The sequence below is a fragment of the Mustela erminea genome, chromosome X (assembly GCF_009829155.1).
Source record: "Mustela erminea isolate mMusErm1 chromosome X, mMusErm1.Pri, whole genome shotgun sequence".
NCBI classification, from domain to species: domain Eukaryota; kingdom Metazoa; phylum Chordata; class Mammalia; order Carnivora; family Mustelidae; genus Mustela; species Mustela erminea.
In genome coordinates this window covers 19,389,848-19,395,905 of record NC_045635.1, presented here as the reverse complement: position 1 = coordinate 19,395,905, position 6,058 = coordinate 19,389,848, and the positions used below count along the sequence as shown (strand labels likewise).

Sequence of the window (6,058 nt, the reverse complement as noted above, 5' to 3'; positions counted from 1 at the left end):
TTAATTAGTTCTTCAGGAAGGCACTGCTGCACCACTTCTGAACTATTATCACTAGTCCCTCTGTCAGTTAATGTATGTTTTGCACATAAGGCCTAACACTTTGAGAGATGACTTTTGAGTTGGCAACCAAGCTAATGTTACAGAGCGAACCAGAACAATTTGTCCCTCGAGAAGAGCCTGTCTGTTGCCTGAATGAATGAAAGTCCTTAAAAAAAATTACTTCATATTTTTATAGCATCCCATTCAGGCATGTAGTAAGTGTTCAATACATAGTTGCTGAATTAGTATTTTGGCTGTTGTCATTGTTGTTAATAATAAAGAATGAGTCTCTAGATGCACCTACCGATTTCTAGGAAATACAGAGGGCAGAAGAACATGCTAAGTTATCCCATGGGAATTCAGTTGGCAAAATGCAGACCATGGCAGATGCTACGGATAAACCACCTGGTTTGGGGGCACCTGGGTGGCTCAGTGGGTTAAAGTCTCTGCCTTCGGCTCAGGTCATGATCCCAGGGTCCTGGGATCAAGCCCCGAATTGGGCTCTCTGCTCAGCGGGGAGTCTGCTTCCCCCTCTCTCTCTGCCTGCTTCTCTGCCCGCTTGTGATTTCTGTCTGTCAAATAAATAAATAAAATCTTAAAAAAAAAATAACCACCTGGTTTGTCAACAACTTGCAAGGGGACAAAGAGAGGGGGCGGGGCCTCCAGATTAAAAAGAGGTAAAAGCCATATGAAGAAGATAGGGGAAAAGAAACCATAGTGTTTGTGTTTGTGGATGCATACTTAGTGATGAAACTATAAAAAAATGACATGGTTACCAGAAGAGTCAAAAGTCCAGTTACTCGTAGGAAAGGAGGAGCAAGTTGAGAGCTTCTGCAGTGGTCGGCCATGGTTCTTTTCTTGACATGGATGGTAGTTACAAAAGTGTGTTGCCTTACAATAATTCATGAAGCTGTATATATGCTTTATCCAGTTTTCTATAAATGTGTTATACTTAATTAAAATGTTTAAGAAATAAACATTCAACATGATATCACAACACAGAGGTGAGCAGAGCTGTCCAGTAGCACACTGCTGTTTGGCATTTCTACCAGAGAGATGCAATACACATAAATAACATTGAGGCCAGAGGATCATAGTAGTATGTAAAGTTAGTAGGAAGTGATGATTTTTAAAAAAGATTTTATTTATTTGAGAGACAGAGAGCACAAACACAAGGAGGGGCAGAAAGCGGGGGAGAAGCAGACCCCAAGAGCCCAAAGTAGGGCTCCATCCCAGGACTCCGGGATCATGACCTGAGCCGAAGGCAGACACTTAACTCACTGAGTGACACAGGTGCTCCAGAAGTGATGAGTTTTGAGTAACTAACTGTGCTTTTAATATAATAATTTACTCAATCATAAGCTTATACAATTTCTTTTTTAATAATGGCTGTATTTAACAAGTGGTTCATGAAATTTCCAGAAATTTCACAACCAGCTTGAGCAAGCTAAGAATTGTCTATTCTGGCACACTCTTGTCTCTCTGTCCCAACAATTCTCCTGCTTTCTTGTGTTTACATTTATTTTTTTAGTTTTTAAAATAAAATTCATACTTGCACAGAGTCTTAAAGGTCAAATAGTTCTACAATGATTATATAAAATCCACTAGGCTCTACCTCTCTTTCCCCGATTTTCTGATCTGTAGACGCAACCCCTTCAATTCCTGTTTTAACGATTCTGTTGAAGACACCAGTCCAAACGGATTAGGGGCCCACCCTATCTTGTATGACCTCATTTTAACTAATTACATCTGCCACAACTCTATTTCCAAATAAGGTCACATTCTGAGGTAGGACTTCAAAACATCTTTTCCCAGGGAGAGGACAGGACACAATTCAACCCGTAACAGTGGGGAAGGGATTTGGTGTTCTAATTTCTTCTTACACAGATTTTCAGCCAAATCCTTTCCCTTCACCCTTCACTTCCAAAGGTAACTTGTTTGCTGTTGCCAGTTCTTGAGTCTTGTGGGGGTCCCATGGTGTGAAGTGGTTTCGTAGCTTTCCTTACAGCCAGTTCAAGTTCAATTTCTCAGACCTGCTATGAATGAAATGAAATGAAATGAAATGAAATGAAATGAAAACTACCATTTGTAAGTTTTCCAACTGACAAAATTTTGTCTCTGTTCTCTCTGTTCTTTTTATCATTGAAGGTTTATGCCTTTAAAAAAGATCTCTCTACTTTAATTTTATTGGGGTTTGAGGTTAGAGCTGAAACTAACAGCATTTTTAGCCTAAAGTTCTTCTATGTGTATCTTCATTCTTTCCTTCTCAAGTGGTGGTTTCTTTCTTAATTCTCTCACGTCTCAAACCATAACAAAACTTGTAAAGAAAATATTTCTCTATTCTCAATACACGTTAAGAGTGGAAGGAAAGAGAGAGATGGGGTAGGGAGAGGGAGAACCACGTTCGAGTGATTCAAAGCCCATTCGCTACTGATACTACTCTGTCTCCAAGAAGTGGATGAACAAATATAGTACTCACCACTCAAGAAGAGAATGGCTGGGAAGCAATCCAACAATGTATGTGAACAGCTATAAAAATTCTTAAGCTCTCTGATGCAGTTAAGTAGTACCACTCTCAAGATTTTATCGTGAGGATAGAATTCAACAGAATGAAGAGACAATGTGGACTTTCATTTATGATGACAAAATGGTGGACTATAGAGTCTGAAAAACCATTCCACTGCAAAAAGCAAAGAAACCCTAAAAAAAAAAATACAGAAAAACGTCTTCTAAAAGGTTTTGTTGAGAGGCTGCCTAGGTGGTGCAGTCCACTAAGTTTCTGACTCTTGGTTTAGGCTTGGGTCATGATGTCAGGGCACTGAGATCGAGCCGGGTCTGGGGTGGGGGGGTCTGCGCTCAGCAGGGAGTCTGCTTGACCCTCTTCCCCGTCTCTCCCCCGACCAAAATAAATAAATCTTTTTTAAAAAGGTATCATTAAGCTTGTAAGAAGGAAAATCTTCAGGAGTGAAAAATAAAGAGGGAGCTCCAAACTGTGGTCTGTGATTGATGACTCCAAGCACATTCGCCACTCTCAGGAACCTAAAGTCTTGGGTTTTAACGACCTCATATGTGTGGGAGAAAAGATCCTGGACTCAGGGAAGGTAGGGAATTGGAACCGAGGCATCTGGATAAAGCCAGACTCTCAAAGGACAGTAAAGTGAGACAAAATGGAGGTAGATGAGAGAGAATGTGGGAAGAATCACTCTTCCGCATAACTGAAGAGCACAAAATGCAAAGAGAAAATCTTCAAAGTTGTCAGAGAGAAAAGAGAGATCATCTAAAAGGAAAAACTAGCCTGGCAGCAACAGTGGAACAATAACTTTACCTTGCTGAGAGAAAGCCACTGTCTATGTAGAATTTGATATGACTTAAATTATGTACTTAAGAGTAGGACGAAATGAGGGCATTTTCAGAAAACCAAAACCTGTAAGAGTTATCACCAAAAAGTGCACATGAAAGGCGCTTTTAAGAGTATACATAAGGAGGGGTGCCTGGGTGGCTCAGTGGGTTAGGCCACTGCCTTCGGCTCGGGTCATGGTCTCGGAGTCCTGGGATCGAGCCCCGCATCGGGCTCTCTGCTCGGCGGGGAGCCTCTTTCCTCCTCTCTCTGTGCCTGCCTCTCTGCCTGCTTGTCATCTCTCTCTGTCAGATAAATAAATAAAATCTTTAAAAAAAAAAAAAGAGTATACATAAGGATAAAGAGAAATGATCCCAGAAGGAAAGTCTGGGATTTATAAAACAACAATAATGTCTAATTTGGAAGTTAAAAATAAGATGGTGCTAGGGGTGCCTGGGTGGCTCAGTGGGTTAAGCCTCTGCCTTCGGCTCAGGTCGTGATCTCAGGGTCCTGGGATCGAGGCCCGCATCCGGCTCTCTGCTCAGCAGGGAGCCTGCTTCCCCCTCTCTCTCTGCCTGCCTCTGCCTACTTGTGATCTCTCTCTCTCTGTCTGTCAAATAAATAACGTCTTTAAAAAAATAAGATGGTGCTAAAATATTGGCTAACAATAACTTTTAAGACAAGAGGATGGGGATTGGCCATCCTTAAGCCCCTGGATAGTTTGGGAGGGGGTGGAGCTATTGATTTAAATTTTAAGTACACACGCTGAAATTTAAGAGTAATCACTAAGAAGAAAAAGTACACAACTTCCAAACCAATAGAGGGGAAAATGTGGAATCAAAAGAATAATCTGAAAGAAAACAGGAAGCGGAGAAGAGAGAGCAAAAGCAGGACTGATATCACAAAATAAAGATAAAGAGAATTCCACATACAAACAATTAATTAAAATCACAATCAAGTGTAAGTGTTCTGAACTCACCAGTCAAAAGAAAGATATCCTCAGATTGGACTAAAATGAAACAAAACAAAACAATCCAGATATTTCCTGTGTCCTAGAGAAAACCTAAAATACAAAGACATGGTATATCAGAATAATTAATGTTAGCTGCTGGCACGAACACCCCTAAGATCAGTGGGGCTTAATACAAGACTTAATTTTTGCTCACATCACCGTTCATCGGGTGAGGCTGCTGCTCTAGCTGTCACTCCTTCAGTCAGTGACATTAGGAATCTGGGATCTGTCGATCCTAGTTTTACCATCTTGGAGTTCTTTGCCTTGAGCCATGTAAGCAGGGGAGAGGGCATATATAAGACTATGCACGGCATTTTAGGGGCCGAGCTTAGAAGTGGCATACATCGCTTCTGCCAACATTCCTCAGTGGTCCTAGCATAACTGCAGAGAGCTGGGGTTATTCCTGTGTTTCCAGGAGGAAGAAATGGAATTAGTGAGCATCTAGCAAGTCTCTGACACATAAAAAGGTTGAAAATGTGAAAAGATGGAAAAGGACATGCCAGGCCGACTCTAACCAGAAGAAAACTAGAGTAGCTCTGTTATGAACAGAGGGATTTATTAGGAATAAAGATAATGGGGTGCTTTGGCTCAGTCGGTTAAGTGTCTGCCTTTGGCTCAGGTCATGATCTTGGGGTCCTGGGATGGAGCCCTGCATCGGGCTCTGCCTCGCAGGGAGTTGGCTTCTCCCTCTCCCTCTGTCCTTCCCTTTGCTCATGCTCTATCGCTCACTCTCTCAAATAAATAAATATATTTTTAAAAAGGAATAAAGAGGGTGCCTGGGTGGCTCAGTGGGTTAAAGCCTCTGCCTTCGGCTCAGGTCATGATCCCAGGGTCCTGGGATCGAGGCCCGCATCAGGCTCTCTGCTCAGCTGGGAGCCTGCTTCCTCCACTCTCTCTGCCTGCTTCTCTGCCTACTTGTGATCTCCGTCTGTCAAATAAATAAATAAAATCTTTAAAAAAAAAGGAATAAAGATAGTAACTACATAAAGATAACATTCAACTTGCCAGGAAGAAACACTAATTCTGAAGTTACATATGTACCTGATGATATCTTCAAATAACATAAAGCAAAAACTGACAGAAGTATGAGGAGAAACTGATATAACATATACCTTTCTCAGTAACTGTTGTCACACAGATCAAAAATTAGTAGCATAAAGAAAATGTAAATAATTAATAAGCTTGATCAAAAGGACATGAATAGAATCATGTATCCAACTAGAGACAAGGTTTATTTTTTCTTAAGAATGCAAGAAACATTTATGAAAACCAACCATATACTTGGCTATAAAGCCAACAAGTTTCCTAGAATCACTATCATACAAATCATGCTTTCTGATTACAGCGCAATTAGGTCAAAAATAAGTAACAGAAAGATAACTGAAAGAAAAAAGTCTATGAAGATACTCACTCTAGTGTTAATTAGCAACAACAATGAGAAATTAGAGTCATGGAAATGTCCAATGATATGGGTATGGTTAAGTAAATTATGCTACATCAACACAATGGGCTATCATGTGGCCATTAAAAATTATTTTTTTAAATGGATTATGTTTAAGGTATAATATATTAGGTAAAAATTTTAAATCTATTGTATTTATTATTACAGCCAAGTGAAAATATGTACGTATTTAGAAAGATATAAACAAATGAAAAGAGTTGTTACATTA

General features: G+C 40.2%; 1 long non-coding RNA gene across 2 annotated transcripts; it reads right to left on the bottom strand.

Annotated features, from left to right (window-relative positions):
- Window positions 1-1,271: 1,271 nt before the first annotated feature.
- LOC116583196 lies at window positions 1,272-4,662 on the bottom strand. Of its 2 annotated transcripts, none has more exons than XR_004282646.1 (4): window positions 4,543-4,662; window positions 4,356-4,439; window positions 2,519-2,739; window positions 1,272-2,075 (listed from the first exon to the last, which is right to left on the bottom strand). It is a non-coding gene; the product is annotated as an uncharacterized LOC116583196 (long non-coding RNA). The 2 variants fall into 2 exon arrangements; XR_004282647.1 differs by having other exon boundaries at window positions 1,272-2,072.
- Between the last annotated feature and the right edge of the window lie 1,396 nt (window positions 4,663-6,058).